Here is a 14105-nt window from a genome sequence, read left to right as displayed (position 1 = left end):
GATCTTCCCAACCCAGGGATTGAACCCAGGTCTCCCACATTGCAGATGGATTCTTTACCAGCTGAGCCACCAGGGAAACCTCTTCTGCAGCACCAAGATTCCAAAGCATCAGTTCTTTGGTGCTCAACTCTCTTTATGGTCCAACTCTCACACCCATACATGACTTCTAAAAAAAGCCATAGATTTGACTCGATGGATTTTGTTGTCAAAGTGATGTCTCTGCTTTTTAAAATGCTGTCTAGGTTTGTCATTGCTTTTCTTCCAAGGAGCAAGCATCTTTTAATTTCATGGCTGCAGTCTTTGTCCACAGTAATTTTAGAGCCCAAGAAAAGAAAATCTGTCATTGTTTCCACTTTTGTCCCCTTGTATACGCCATGAGGTGATGGTACTGGATGCTATGATCTTTGTTTTTTGAATGTTGAGTGTTAAGTCAGCTTTTTCACTCTCTTCTTTCATCCTCATTAAGACATTCTTTAGTTTCTCCTCACTTTCTGCCATTAGAGTGGTATTATCTGCATATCTGAAGTTGATATTTCTCCTGGCAATCTTGATTCTCTCCTGTGAGTCATCCAGTTCAGCATTTCCCATGATGTACACTGCATATTAGTTAAATAAATGGAATGCTAATATACACCATTGTCTTATTCCTTTTCCAGTTTAGCGTCAGTCCATTCTTCCATGTGATTGTCCCTTGTGGCTCAGATGGTAAAAGATTCGCCTTCAATGTGGGAGACCTGGGTTCGACCCCTCGGTTGGGAAGATCCCCTGGAGGAGGGCATGCAACCCAATCCAGCATTCTTGCCTGGAGAATCCCCATGGACAGAGAAGCCTGGTGGGCTACAGTCCACGGGGTCACAAGAGTCAGACACAACTGCATGACTAAGCACATCACAGATTGTTCCCTGTAAGGTTCTAACTGTTTCTTCTTGATCTGCATAAGGCTTCTCAGGAGACAGATAAGATGATCTTGTATTTTTATCTCTTTAAGAATTTTCTACACACTCGAAGGCATTAGTGTACTCATTGAAGCAGAAGTAGAGGCTTTTCTAGAATCCCCTTGCTTTCTCTTTGATCCAATGGACTTTGGCCATTAGGTCTCTGGTTACTCTGCCTTTTTTTTCTAAACCTAGCTATACATCTGTAATTTCTTGGTTCATGTACTGTTGAAGTCTAGCTTGAAAGACTTTGAGCATAACCTTGCTAGCATGTGAAATGAGCACAATTGGACAGTAGTTAGAACATTCTTTGGCACTGCCCTTTTTAGAGGCTCATAAATAGTACAACTGTATAATTTATGCATAATGATTTTGCTGCACAATGCTTAAAATTTACTTTTTATAGATTCTAAGGAAATATACTATGCACAGGAGCTAACATACAATTGATCAATTAATCCTAAGTGTTAGTCATTGAGTCATGTCACCCCATGGACTGTAGCCCAACAGACTCCTCTGTCCATGGAGTTCTCCAGGCAAGCATGCTGAAGAGGGTTGCCATTTCCTTCTCCACAATTAATCCTAAGATAGAGCATAAACTGGCAATCTCCTTCTCTGAACACTCCAAATTTAGGGGGTACCAGTTTTATATATGTATTTGACATATATATATATATATATATATTTCATTTTATATTCATATATTTGATTTAATTTCCCAGGAACTAGGGAATGTGAATGTTTTAATGACCTTTATTTCTTCAGTGTGTAGCATGATTTCTAAACAGAATAGATAGCCTATAAATATGTGCTCTATGATTAACTACACTTTGAATAATAAGGAAAATAATGATGTCACCTCATTTAATATGTTGAAATCTATAAAAACAAAATAAGTAAATTGCAACATTATTGCATTGCTGTAGATAATTTTTTTAAAAAAACCTGGCATCAGATTAGATAAGCAAGCTCCTCATTTCATACAACTATTGTGAAAAATCAGTTTGCTGATGCAGACGATAACAATTTACCATGAATCTCAGAGTAAAATTATTTTTAAATGTTCTAATGACATGTATTAAGTAATCAAGGGATGAGACACTGATTGTGTGGAAAAGGAAGGATTACATTAAAGCATGCTTTAATGACACATTTTCCCTTTTGTGCTAAGTTAAATAAATAGAACTGAATATATATTAATTATAGAGGTGTTGAGTGATAGTGTGAGTACTTCTAAAACTATAGTCATTTTTTAATTCTTTATAATCTATTTTCCCTTGTTCATATAAATCTATATAAAACAGAATATTGCATAAATCTCTCCCATATAGTTTTTTCTTTTCTTTCTTTCTTTTTTTTTTTTTTACTGAGTGGTGCAAATGATACAAAATTAATACTTCTTGAAATGATAACTGAATGACAATGAAGGCACCCAATAAAGTAAAATTATGTGTTGTTATTGCTTAAAGTTACTAGAAAATCTTGACAACCTGATAATAAGCAAAAGAAAGCAAAAGATAAATAAATCAGTTTGTATAAAGGAAAAGTATTATAAACAACATAGTGATCTGAAGATTTCATTCTTTGCAGCCTCATCCTTCAAATACCAAAACATATTTAGGTCACAAATATTTCAGTTCAGTTCAGTCGCTCAGTCATGCCCAACTCTTTGTGACCCCATGAATCACAGCACGCCAGGCCTCCCTGTCTACCACCAACTCCCAGAGTCCACCCAAACTCATGTCCATTGTGTCAGTGATGCCATCCAACCATCTCAGCCTCTGTCTTCCCCTTCTCCTCCTGCCCTCAATCTTTCCCAGCATCAGGGTCTTTTCAAATGAGTCAGTTCTCCGCATCAGGTGGCCAAAGTATTGGAGTTCCAGCTTCAGCATCAGCCCTTCCAATGAACACCCAGGACTGATCTGCTCTAGGATGGACTGGTTGGATCTCCTTACAGTCCAAGGGACTCTCAAGAGTCTTCAACACCACAGTTCAAAAGCACCAATTCTTTGGCCCTCAGATTTCTTTATAGTCCAACTCTCACATCCATACATGACTACTGGAAAAAGGGTCGTCTTGACTAGATGGACCTTTGTTGACAAAGTAATGTCTCTGCTCTTTAATATACTGTCTAGGTTGGTCAAAACTTTCCTTCCAGAGAGTAAGTGTCTTTTTATTTCATGGCTGAAGTCACCATCTGCAGTGATTTTGGAGCCCAGAAAAATTAAGTCAGCCACTGTTTCCACTGTTTCCCCATCTATTCCCAATCTATTTCCCCATCCCATGAAGTGATGGGACCAGATGCCATAATCTTAGTTTTCTGGATGTTGAGCTTTAAGCCAACTTTTTCACTCTCCTCTTTCATTTTCATAAAGAGGCTCTTTAGTTCTTCACTTTCTGCCATAAGGCTGGTGTCATCTGCATATCTGAGGTTATTAATATTTCTCCCGGCAATCTTGATTCCAGCTTGTGCTTCTTCCAGCCCAGAGTTTCTCATGATGTACTCTACATATAAGTTAAATAAGCAGGGTGACAATATACAGCCTTGATGTACTTCTTTTCCTATTTGGAACCAGTCTGTTGTTCCATGTCCAGTTCTTACTGTTGCTTCCTGACCTGCATACAGATTTCTCAAGGGGCAGGTCAGGTGGTCTGGTATTCCTATCTCTTTCAGAATTTTCCACAGTTTATTGTGATCCACACAGTCAAAGGCTTTGGCATAGTCAATAAAGCAGAAATAGATGTTTTATTGGAACTCTCTTGCTTTTTCAATGATCCAGCGGATGTTGGCAGTTTGATCTCTGGTTCCTCTGCCTTTTCTAAAACCAGCTAGAACACCTGGAAGTTCACGGCTCACGTATTGCTGAAGCCTGACTTGGAGAAGTTTGAGCATTACTTTACTAGCATGTGAGATGAGTGCATTTGTGTGGTAGTTTGAGCATTCTTTGGCATTACCTTTCTTTGGCATTGGAATGAAAACTGACCTTTTCCAGTCCTGTGGCCACTGCTGAGTTTTCCAAATACGCTGGCATACTGAGGGCAGCACTTTCACAGCATCATCTTTTAGAATTTGAAATAGCTCAACTGGAATTCCATCCCCTCCACTAGCTTTGTTCATAGTGATGCTTCCTAAGGCCCACCTGACTTCACATTCCAGGTGAGTGTGAGTGATCACATCTTTGTGATTATCTGGGTTGTGAAGATCTTTTTTGTATAATTCTTCTGTGTATTCTTGACACCTTTTCTTAATATCTTCTGCTTCTGTTAGGTCCATACCATTTCTGTCCTTTATTGTACCCTTCTTTGCATGAAATGTTCCCTTGATATCTCTAATTTTCTTGAAGAGATCTCTAGTCTTTCCCAATCTGTTGTTTTCCTCTATTTCTTTACATTAATCACTGAGGAAGGCTTTCTTATCTCTCCTGGCTATTCTTTGGAACAAATACTATGCTTCAGTAAAGGTGGTATATAATTGAGACTACTGAAAATTGTGTAAATGCTTCTCAAAATATGAGACAAGAGAACAAAAATGGGTGAGAGTTTGTGAAACAAAGATAATTAATAGTTACTCTATAAATAAATTAGCAACAAGGATATATTGTACAGCACAGGGAAATATAGCCATTAGTTTGTAAAAAATTCAAATGGAGTATAATCTATAAAAATATTGATTCACTATTTTGTACACCTGAAACTAATGTAATATTGTAAACCAACAGTACTTCAATAAAACAAAATACTTTATAAAATTGGAAGCTTGATTTTCTGCTGAGATAGGTAGGAAAAAGAGTAATGTGCGGCAGTGATTGGAAATGAATCTAGCAGATAATTTTAAAACAACTTCCATACGAAATGGAAAATGAAATAAGCTAGAGATAAGCAAAAGATTATCAAGCTTAGGTATGTCAAGGGGAGACAGAAAAACGATATGGAAAGAGCTTATCCACTGAAGTTGGTGTAACAAATGTCCATATCAAAGTTCTGAAAATTATTTGCTTTGAGACCATGGGAAATTATATAACTTCTTAGTGCCTCAGTCTTCACATTTGAAAAACATTAAAATTTCAAATGTTATTTCTAGGAAACTGATGCAAATGAATTTACCTTTTGAGTGAACTTCAAGGTGAAACATGATGTGTGTGTTGCACTAAGGAAATGTTTACTTTTTCGATAAACTGATTTTCTTTAAGATTAGACTTATTTTAACATAATGGAGTCCCATTCACATGTCAAGCATCTTTGGCATTGAAACAAAGAGATATAAGAGCATATATATTTCTTTATATTTATGTAGAAATAGTTCTTTTCAAGGTCTAAAAGTCGGATGAGTTTGTAGCTATCATTGTTTCTGTTGCTGCTGTTTTTACTTGGTTTTACTTCTTTCAGAACTGTCACTTAAAAGCAATGTGACTATAGGAGTGGCATTTAATCAGGTTGAGAATACTTTCACAGGGATGGTATAAATGAAATAAAAGATAGAAAAGCATATAACTTTAACTGAAACATATATTATCATTAAATGCTTATTCAGACCTTTCAGTATTAAAATTGATATGCCTGTGTATCTGAAAATAGAGGACTACTGTTTAGATGTGCCTTCTTAATTGAACTTTATACTATTGTTTCTATATAAGTTTTCCCTAAGTTTGGTTAGGGCTTCCCTGATGGCCCAGCAGTAAAGAATCTGCCTGCCAGCCAGGAGACATGGCTTTGATCTCTGGGTCAGGAAGATTCCCTGGAGGAGGAAATGGCAGTCCACTCCAGTTTTCTTGCCTGGGAAATCTCACGGACAGAGAAGGAGCCGGCAGGCTACAGTCCACAGTGTTGCACAAGACTAAACAACGACAAGCTTAGAAACTACTCATGTTATGGTACCATTTGACTGTATGCAAGCTATCATTCCTAAGAGCAGAAACGCTCCGAGCCCAACAAAGTAACAGCCTTGTAAGAACAAGAGATTTAAGTACATCTATAATATGGTATCTGAATGCGATTTTATCTAGCTAGTTTACAGATGCCATAATAAACCTAGATTTTAAGGGTAACTGTTTCACATTTCCTTCCATTTCTGGGTCTACAGTGGGAACATTTGTATGCTCAGCACCTAAAGTATTTTTATCATCTGATTTTGCATATGACCTTTTCACAGTTTCAAGAATTTAAGGGATGTTATAATAAATGCTCATTATAAACTATAATGAAGAAAGGCTGGAATTTTGCTCTGCTCATTTTTTTTGTGTTCATCAGTTAAACGACTTACTTAAGAACAAAAAAAAGAATCACTTTTCTCACATTACCTTCCAACATAGGAACCTGGTGTGCCATAGTGTTCTAGTATTTCTCTAATATTCTCAGAGAAATGTCTCACATTTCCTTTCCCTTACACTTCTTTTGATTTTGTTTTAGCTATTTTTGTTTCTTTGTTGTTAAGGTATCTAATGATTTATGATGTCTATCTTCTTTGTGAATTGTACCTTTTATCATTAAAAATATTCATTTTATTCATTAAAAAAAGAAAAATGTATATTTAGCAGTTATAAAATATCAAATTCTATCTTCACTTAATGTTACTGAATTTAAGAAATGATAGATCCACCACATGCAATATTTTTAATTATACATATACATATATGTAAGTCTGTATATATAATATGTGTATGTAAATATGTACAGACACATGCAAGGAATCACATTTAAAATTCATAATGAAAGAACACTACTATAGTGGAATGTTTAATGTATTTCATTATTTTTTTGTAAAGACTTCTATTACATTTTATTATAGTTTATTTAGATTAAGTGAAAATTTGTTTCCTTATATTAAGTACATATTTTATATGAAGAAAATTATAGCAATGATATATGAGTGAATATATCAGCATGGGATGAGGATTTTCTCATGCAATTCATTTAAAAATTTTTGAAAATAGATTGGAAAATACTGAAGAGAGTAAAGGTAAGGATTTTTTTTTTTAACACTGTAACACTGGACAAATACTTTCAAAGGTCATACACTTGAGACACATCTTACTAAAACTTTGAGATTTAATATGAAGATTATAGAATGCTCCCACTTTTCAATATCTTCCCACCACACAGAAGGACTTCTGTATAATGTTCTAAAAATACTAATTAAAAGTCAGAAATTATCAGAGAAGATTAAAAACACACAGAATAATATTTTTGTATATAAATGAAAATGACTTTAAATCGTAAAGATGCCATGAGGCAAAAAGTATAGGAGTAGATAAAGGTATCTATGTGAATAATAATCAAAAGAAAGCTAGAGTAACTATATTGAATTTCAGACAAAGCAGACTTCAGAACACAGCAAAAGCAAATTATTAGAGATTTTTTTAAAAAAGGAATTTACCAGACATAAAGAAGCAATCAACTCACCAAGAAGATCTATTATCTTAAATATGTTTGTAAGGCAAACATGGATAGAAATTAAAGGCGAGAGAAAAAGCCATTCTCTTTATAGGATACTTCAACATCTCTTTGTCAGTAGCTAATAGATAAAGGAGGAGAAAAATCAGTAAAATAGACATTTTCTGAATGGCTCTATCAATAACATTTCATAATGAACATTTATAGAATATTCCATCCAGAGGTAGTAGAAGAAACATTCTTCTCAAGGTGAAGTCGGACAATTACCAAGATAGATTTTTTTCTGTGTTATAAACACACCTTAATAACATTTTAAAATCACACAAAATGTTCTCAGCTCACAATGGAATTAGAGTAGGAATCAGTAACAGAAGCAAAACTGAAAAAAAAATTAAATGTTTAGAAATTAAGTAACACTTTTGAAATGACACATGGATTTCAGGAGTTTCCAAATAAATTAAAAATGTGTTTTGGATTAAACAAAAATGAAAATGCAACTCTTTAAAATTTGAGAGACGCAGTGACAATAGTGTGTAGAGGGAAATATATGGTCTTCAGTGCATATATCAGAAAAGAAAAAAGATCTAAAGTAAATAATCTAAGGCTCTATCATGGAGAACTGTGAAAAGAAGAACAATTTAAGTTTAAGGTACTTCAAATAAAATACAAAATTAAAACATATATGTATATATAAATACATACATATAAAATTAGAAAATATATTATATGTATATATATGCATGCATATATATATACATAGAGACAGACATACGTATATACTCCCTCCCTCTGGAACATCCCTCACCCCCCCTTCCATTCCTGTACTTAATTTTTTAATTCTTACTTCAACTTATATATATACATATATATATAGTATGATTTATTTGCATTGTTGTAGTGCAGAAACAAGCACAACATTGTAAAGCAATTATCTTGCAATTAAAAAAACAATAAAAACAAAGCCTGGTTATTTGAAAAGATCAATGAAATTGATAAAACTCCAACCAGTCTAACCAGAAAAAAAAAAAAAAGAGGTGAGAAGACACAAATGAATAATGTATGAAATGAAACAAAGGAGGTCATCACTATAGATTTACAGATCTCAAAATGATAATAAATGAACACTGTGAACAAATCTATGCCCACAAATTTGATAACTTAGTTAAAATGGATTAATTCCTTAAAGAAACAAACTCCAAAACTCATTCAAAGAGAAATAAATAACCTAGATAATCCTGAATTCATTAAATAAATTCATAATTAATAAACATCTAGCAAGAAATGTCTAGGCCTAAATTATATCTCTGGGTAGTTGTACCAGACAGTTAAATAATAATAATTGTATATAATATTTTCCAGAAAATACAATGAGAAGTAATAATAGTAATAATTCATTTTATGAGATCAACAGTACCCCAGTATCAAAGCCAGAAATGACTGTAAAAAAAGGGAAAATAAAGACTACTATATTGTAAATGTAATTGGATTTGATATGCTATTAACTATAGAGGGTTTTTATCTCTTTCAATTCTTTTAAAGACCTTTCTGGTTTTGATATTCGGGTAATATATATATATGAAAAACAAATATGATTCATTCAAAGTTAAGGCTCTTTTAACCACCATATCAATTCCCCAGCGGCTCAGTGGTAAAGGATCTACTAGCAATGCAAAAAACTCAGGTTTGATCCCTGAATCAGGAAGATCCCCTAGAGAAGGGAATGACAACCTACTCCAGTATTCTTGCCTACAGAATCCTATGGACAGAGGAACCTGATGGGCTACAGTCCACGGGGTTGCAAAAGAGTTGCACATGACTTCGCAACTAAATAACAACGTTCAATTCAGTTCAGTCACTCAGTCCTGTCCGACTCTGCCACCTCATGAATCACAGCATGCCAGGCTTTCCTGTCTATCACCAACTCCTGGAGTTTACCCAAACTCATGTCCGTTGAGTCAATGATGCCATCCAACCATCCCATCCTCTGTCGTCCCCTTCTCCTCCTGCCTTCAATCTTTCCCAGGATCAGGGTCTTTTCTAATAAGTCAGCTCTTTGCATAAGATAGCCAAAGTATTGGAGTTTCAGCTTCAAAATCTGTCCTCCCAATGAACACTCAGGATTGATCTGCTTTAGGATGGACTGGTTGGATCTCCTTGCAGTCCAAGGGACTCTCAAGAATCTTCTCCAACACCGCAGTTCAAAAACATCAATTCTTCGGTGCTCAGCTTTCTTTATAGTCCAACTCTCACATCCATACATGAACACTGGAAAAACCATAGCCTTGACTAGACAGACCTGTGTTGGCAACATAGTGTTTCTGCTTTTTAATATGGTTTCTAGGTTGGTCATAACTTTCCTTCCAAGGAGTAGGTGTCTTTTAATTTCATGGCTGCAGTCACCATCTGCAATGATTTTGGAGCCCCAAAAAATAAAGTCAGCAAACATATCATTAGGATAACAAAGAAAAATCATTTGATTGTAACATTTTAACATAGAAAATATTGACAAAATTTAACAGCCATTCATAACTTTAAAGATCTCAGTAAACTAGAAATAAAAAGAAGCATTCATATCTGATTTAACAAATTTAAATATATATTATATATATATAGAGAGAGAGAGGGATGCAGAAGGACAGTTCCAAGCCCAAGTAACAGCACAAATACTTAATTCTGACAGATTAAGAAATACACTTGTATCCAATAAATTTGAAGCCAAAGAGTTGGCCAGGTATATGTGTTCAGAAAGTAGCAAATGTATGTAAGCAAAACTTCCTCATCTTACCTAAAGAGCAAACATATGAATAGAGATGAAACGATTCACTGAATAATATGTGTACATGGATGAAAAACAAGATTATAACAGGAGATCTTCCAATGTTGACAAAAAGAAATGAAAACAGATGGGAAGACTCTACAGGATTATTTATGTAGACTGTGTGAGAAGCATTAAAAGAAGAAACAAAAAATGAATGAGCTGAGAGGTGGAGGTAGAAATTGAAAGTGAGATATGAAGATATGCTTAACTCTAGAGATATTTTGAAAAGGGAAAGGAAGGATCATTGGCATTTTCAGTTACAAATTTGCAAGGGAACTTCAAGCAAGTGTAGTAGGACAACAGACCAGACTTCAGATTGTTGAAAGGTCAGTTATATGTGAGTGAGGTGAAGTTGGGTATACCACATCTCATGGGATAAGGGCTGAAATGCACATATCATAGTTTTACTGGGGTCCTTTGTCATGAAGTAAACAAGTTCCTTCATGTGTCTCAGCATAGTTTATTCCTGTGCAAAAAAGCAATAATGTAATTCATAAAATGATTGTGAACACTAAATTTTTGTATTATTTTTTTGCAAAGTATATACTCAGTGATGAGCACCTTTATTAATATTATTGCTGTCTCATTTTTTTAAAAATTGACAGAGCAGAAGAGGAGAAAAGGAGAATTGCTGATTGTCTCACGTAATTTTCAGTGATGACATACTGGAGTTTTCAATCATGCCATAGCAAATATGGTCAGTGAATGATGAACTTGGAGAGGTATAAGTTAGTTGAATTTAAAAGTTGGAGATTTAAGTGATGGTTCGAACTAAAGTGGATTTCCCTGATAGCTCAGGGGTAAAGAGTCTCCCTGTCAATGTAGGAGATGCGAGTTAGATCGCTGGGTCAAGGAGATCCTCTGGAGAAGAAAATGGCAACCCACTCCAGTATTCTTGCCTGGAAAATCACATGGACAGAGGAGTTTGGTGTGTTACAGCCCAAGGGGTTGCAAGAGTTAGTCACAACTTAGTGATTAAACAACAACAAAAACAAGAACTAAAGTATATTTATACACATGGGAAAGGAAAATAGACAAAATTGGATTGAAAATTCAAGAAAGTTAAGGTCAGGATTATATATATATATATACACATATATATATATAAAATACATATATATATGTATGTATGTATGTATAATACATATATATGTATGTAGGTATAGGTACATGTGTAAATGCATTGTTAATATGAATATTTAAAAGAAAGTGAAAACTGATGTCATATCAAATACATTGATTCTTGATAACATAGAGTTCAGTACTTTCATGTATAACTGATTTCTTAATTGTCTTGTAGGCAACTGCTGTGTCTTACAATCCTGGTTATTGAGTAATATTGATCACTCTATAATAATAATTATTGAGTAATATTGATTTCAAATTCAAAGACATTTAAGTTTTTTCCCTTTTCTTAAGAAAGTACAATATTATATTGTAGTATGACCAGGAATTCCCAGGATTTTGTGTTAATAACATTTGCCATTGAGATGTAACATGTAATGGTGTAGAATATACCATGTAGGAATATATTGAGGAGAAGGCCATAATGGAAATTGAAAATAAATGTACTTAAACTCTTCACAAGTGAAAGGCTTTGCCATCTATTCATTTATTATTTATTGGTTCTGCACAAGTTGTTTGAACATACTATTTTCCATTTATTCATCTTAAAGTTGGGCAATAAAAGCAAACAAACAAAAAAAACCATTAAATTCCTCATAAAGTTGAACTCCTTTTTGAGAAATTTAATCACTGACTGATAGTTGTGAAAATCCACTGCACTACTAAATATAAGGGACTTGAATAAAAGGATTCAAAGGCAGTCAAAAATATACTGCAAATTGGAATTATCTTTTAATTACATATATATGTGCATGTGTGTGTATACTGTTTTATAGCAATGGTTATAAGGGAAGAAATACTCAGATTCTTGGAAGAATAATTCCAAGTTGTAATTGCATACTTAGCTAAACTGTACATTAGATGAGAGTCTTCCTTGGTAGCCCACACAATAAAGAATCTGCCTGCAACATATGAGACGCAAGTTTGATTCTGGGTCAGGAAGACCCCCTGGAGAAGGGAAATGGCTGGCTGGTGGTGGTGGTTTAGTTGCTAAGTTGTGTCCACCTCTTTGGGCTCCTATAGACTGAACCCAAAGAGTTGGACATAACTGAGTGATTAACACTTTCACTTTTTCTCTTTTTTTTCACACAAAAGAGTCAACAGAAATTCTCAAACATGGAGAGAGATTTACAAAATTATCTCCCTCTCACTCTTTTTCTCTTAGGAACTAAACTGATGTAGCATGCTGACATTTTATCAATTCTTTTCAGATCTCTTAGTACTTGGAAATTGCCTCAAATATAGTGCTAGCATATTTGCATTTGTTTCCAAAAATTCATATTTTATTTTATTTCAATTTGTTTTTTATGGCCACACTGCACAGCTTGTGGGGATCTGAGTTCCCCAGGCAGGGACTGAACCCCAGACACAATGATAACACAGCATCCTAAACACTGGACCAGCATGGAACATCCAGGAATTCTCATTTTAATACAACAGTTACTAAAACTTGCCCAGTGAATTTCATTATTATTTTTATAATTTTATTTATTATTTTTGGCTGTGCTGTGTCTTTGTTTTTGCACAGGTTCTTGTCTAGTTTCAATGCTCGGGCTTATTGTCTTGGCTTCCTTGCTGCAGTCATGGCTCCCAGGGTCTAGAGCACAGGTTCCGTGGTTGTAGAGTACAAAGGCCTAGTTGCTCCATGGCACGTGGGATCATCCCAGACCAGAGATTCAACTCATGTCTTCTGAGTTGGCAGCATATTCTTTATTACTGAGCCACCAGGGAAGCCCTGTCCAAGGACTTTTAAAATGCCCTCCTCTTAAAGACAAGGAATAACATCCTTTCTAATTTTTTCTTCAAAGCACTTGTTTTTCCTCTTTGACTCAAGATTAGGGTTATATTTTAACACTTCTTTCTATGCATACCTCTACCACTCCATCTTGATGAAGAATTTTAACAGCTATTACTTAGGAGAAGTAGTTGTCTAGCTCTTCTGACATGGAACATGGTGAATCCATGTACAACTAATCATATCCATAATTCAAAGAAGCTTGTGACTTACAATATGTTTTAAAGATCTCTATGATTCTCATAGTGTTATGTAATAAATATGTAAACTATTTAATGGACTTCATGTAAATGTAACTAGAGCTTAAGAGTTAAGAAATTTCAGAGGAACATAAACAACACCAAGAGCAACAAATTCATTTTGCCAAAGAGGCAAGTATCACAGGAAGTTTAAGGCGCTGACCCCAAATGACTTTTACAGTTAGTGATAGTATTTGGTACAAAATAAATTTTAAATTTTTTTCTAGTGGATCATACCACGGTTTCACTTGTGTGTTGATCTAATACTTCTTTGACCACAAAGATTGCATTTTCAAAATTTGTAAGTAATATACATATATTACATAGAATATGTACACATATACTTCTGTAAAGGTAAGCATGCAATGTAATTAAAAAGTTATGTATGATTATTGCCAACCCCTTCCCATGTAAATTTTAAGCATTTTTATATTGTTTAACTCCTGAATGAAGGCCAGTTACTGCAATATTATAAATAAAAATGAATCTCTAGATATTTACAAGTATTGAAATATTAGGCCCAGTACTTTCAGTAGTGTGAGTGATGTACCATAATATTACTAATTTATGAGCACCAAAAGACCTCTGCTCACCTTGTCACTTTTGTGGTTTCCCATTGTACATGAACTTATTTCCGTTCATGATTTTTATTTTTTTTGTTTTTGTTTGCCTCTTTGTTGTAAATCAAATATGTTTTTGATTTTTTTTCCTGGTAACATCTCTATGGTTCTTATGGGTTAAATACATCCCCATAAAATTCATATTTTCAAGTCCTAACCATCAGTACCTTATAATATGACTAT

The sequence above is a fragment of the Cervus elaphus genome, chromosome 25 (genome assembly GCF_910594005.1).
Source record: "Cervus elaphus chromosome 25, mCerEla1.1, whole genome shotgun sequence".
In the NCBI taxonomy this organism is placed as follows: domain Eukaryota; kingdom Metazoa; phylum Chordata; class Mammalia; order Artiodactyla; family Cervidae; genus Cervus; species Cervus elaphus.
The sequence above is the reverse complement of the archived record's forward strand: the minus strand, read 5'-3'. Positions refer to the sequence as shown.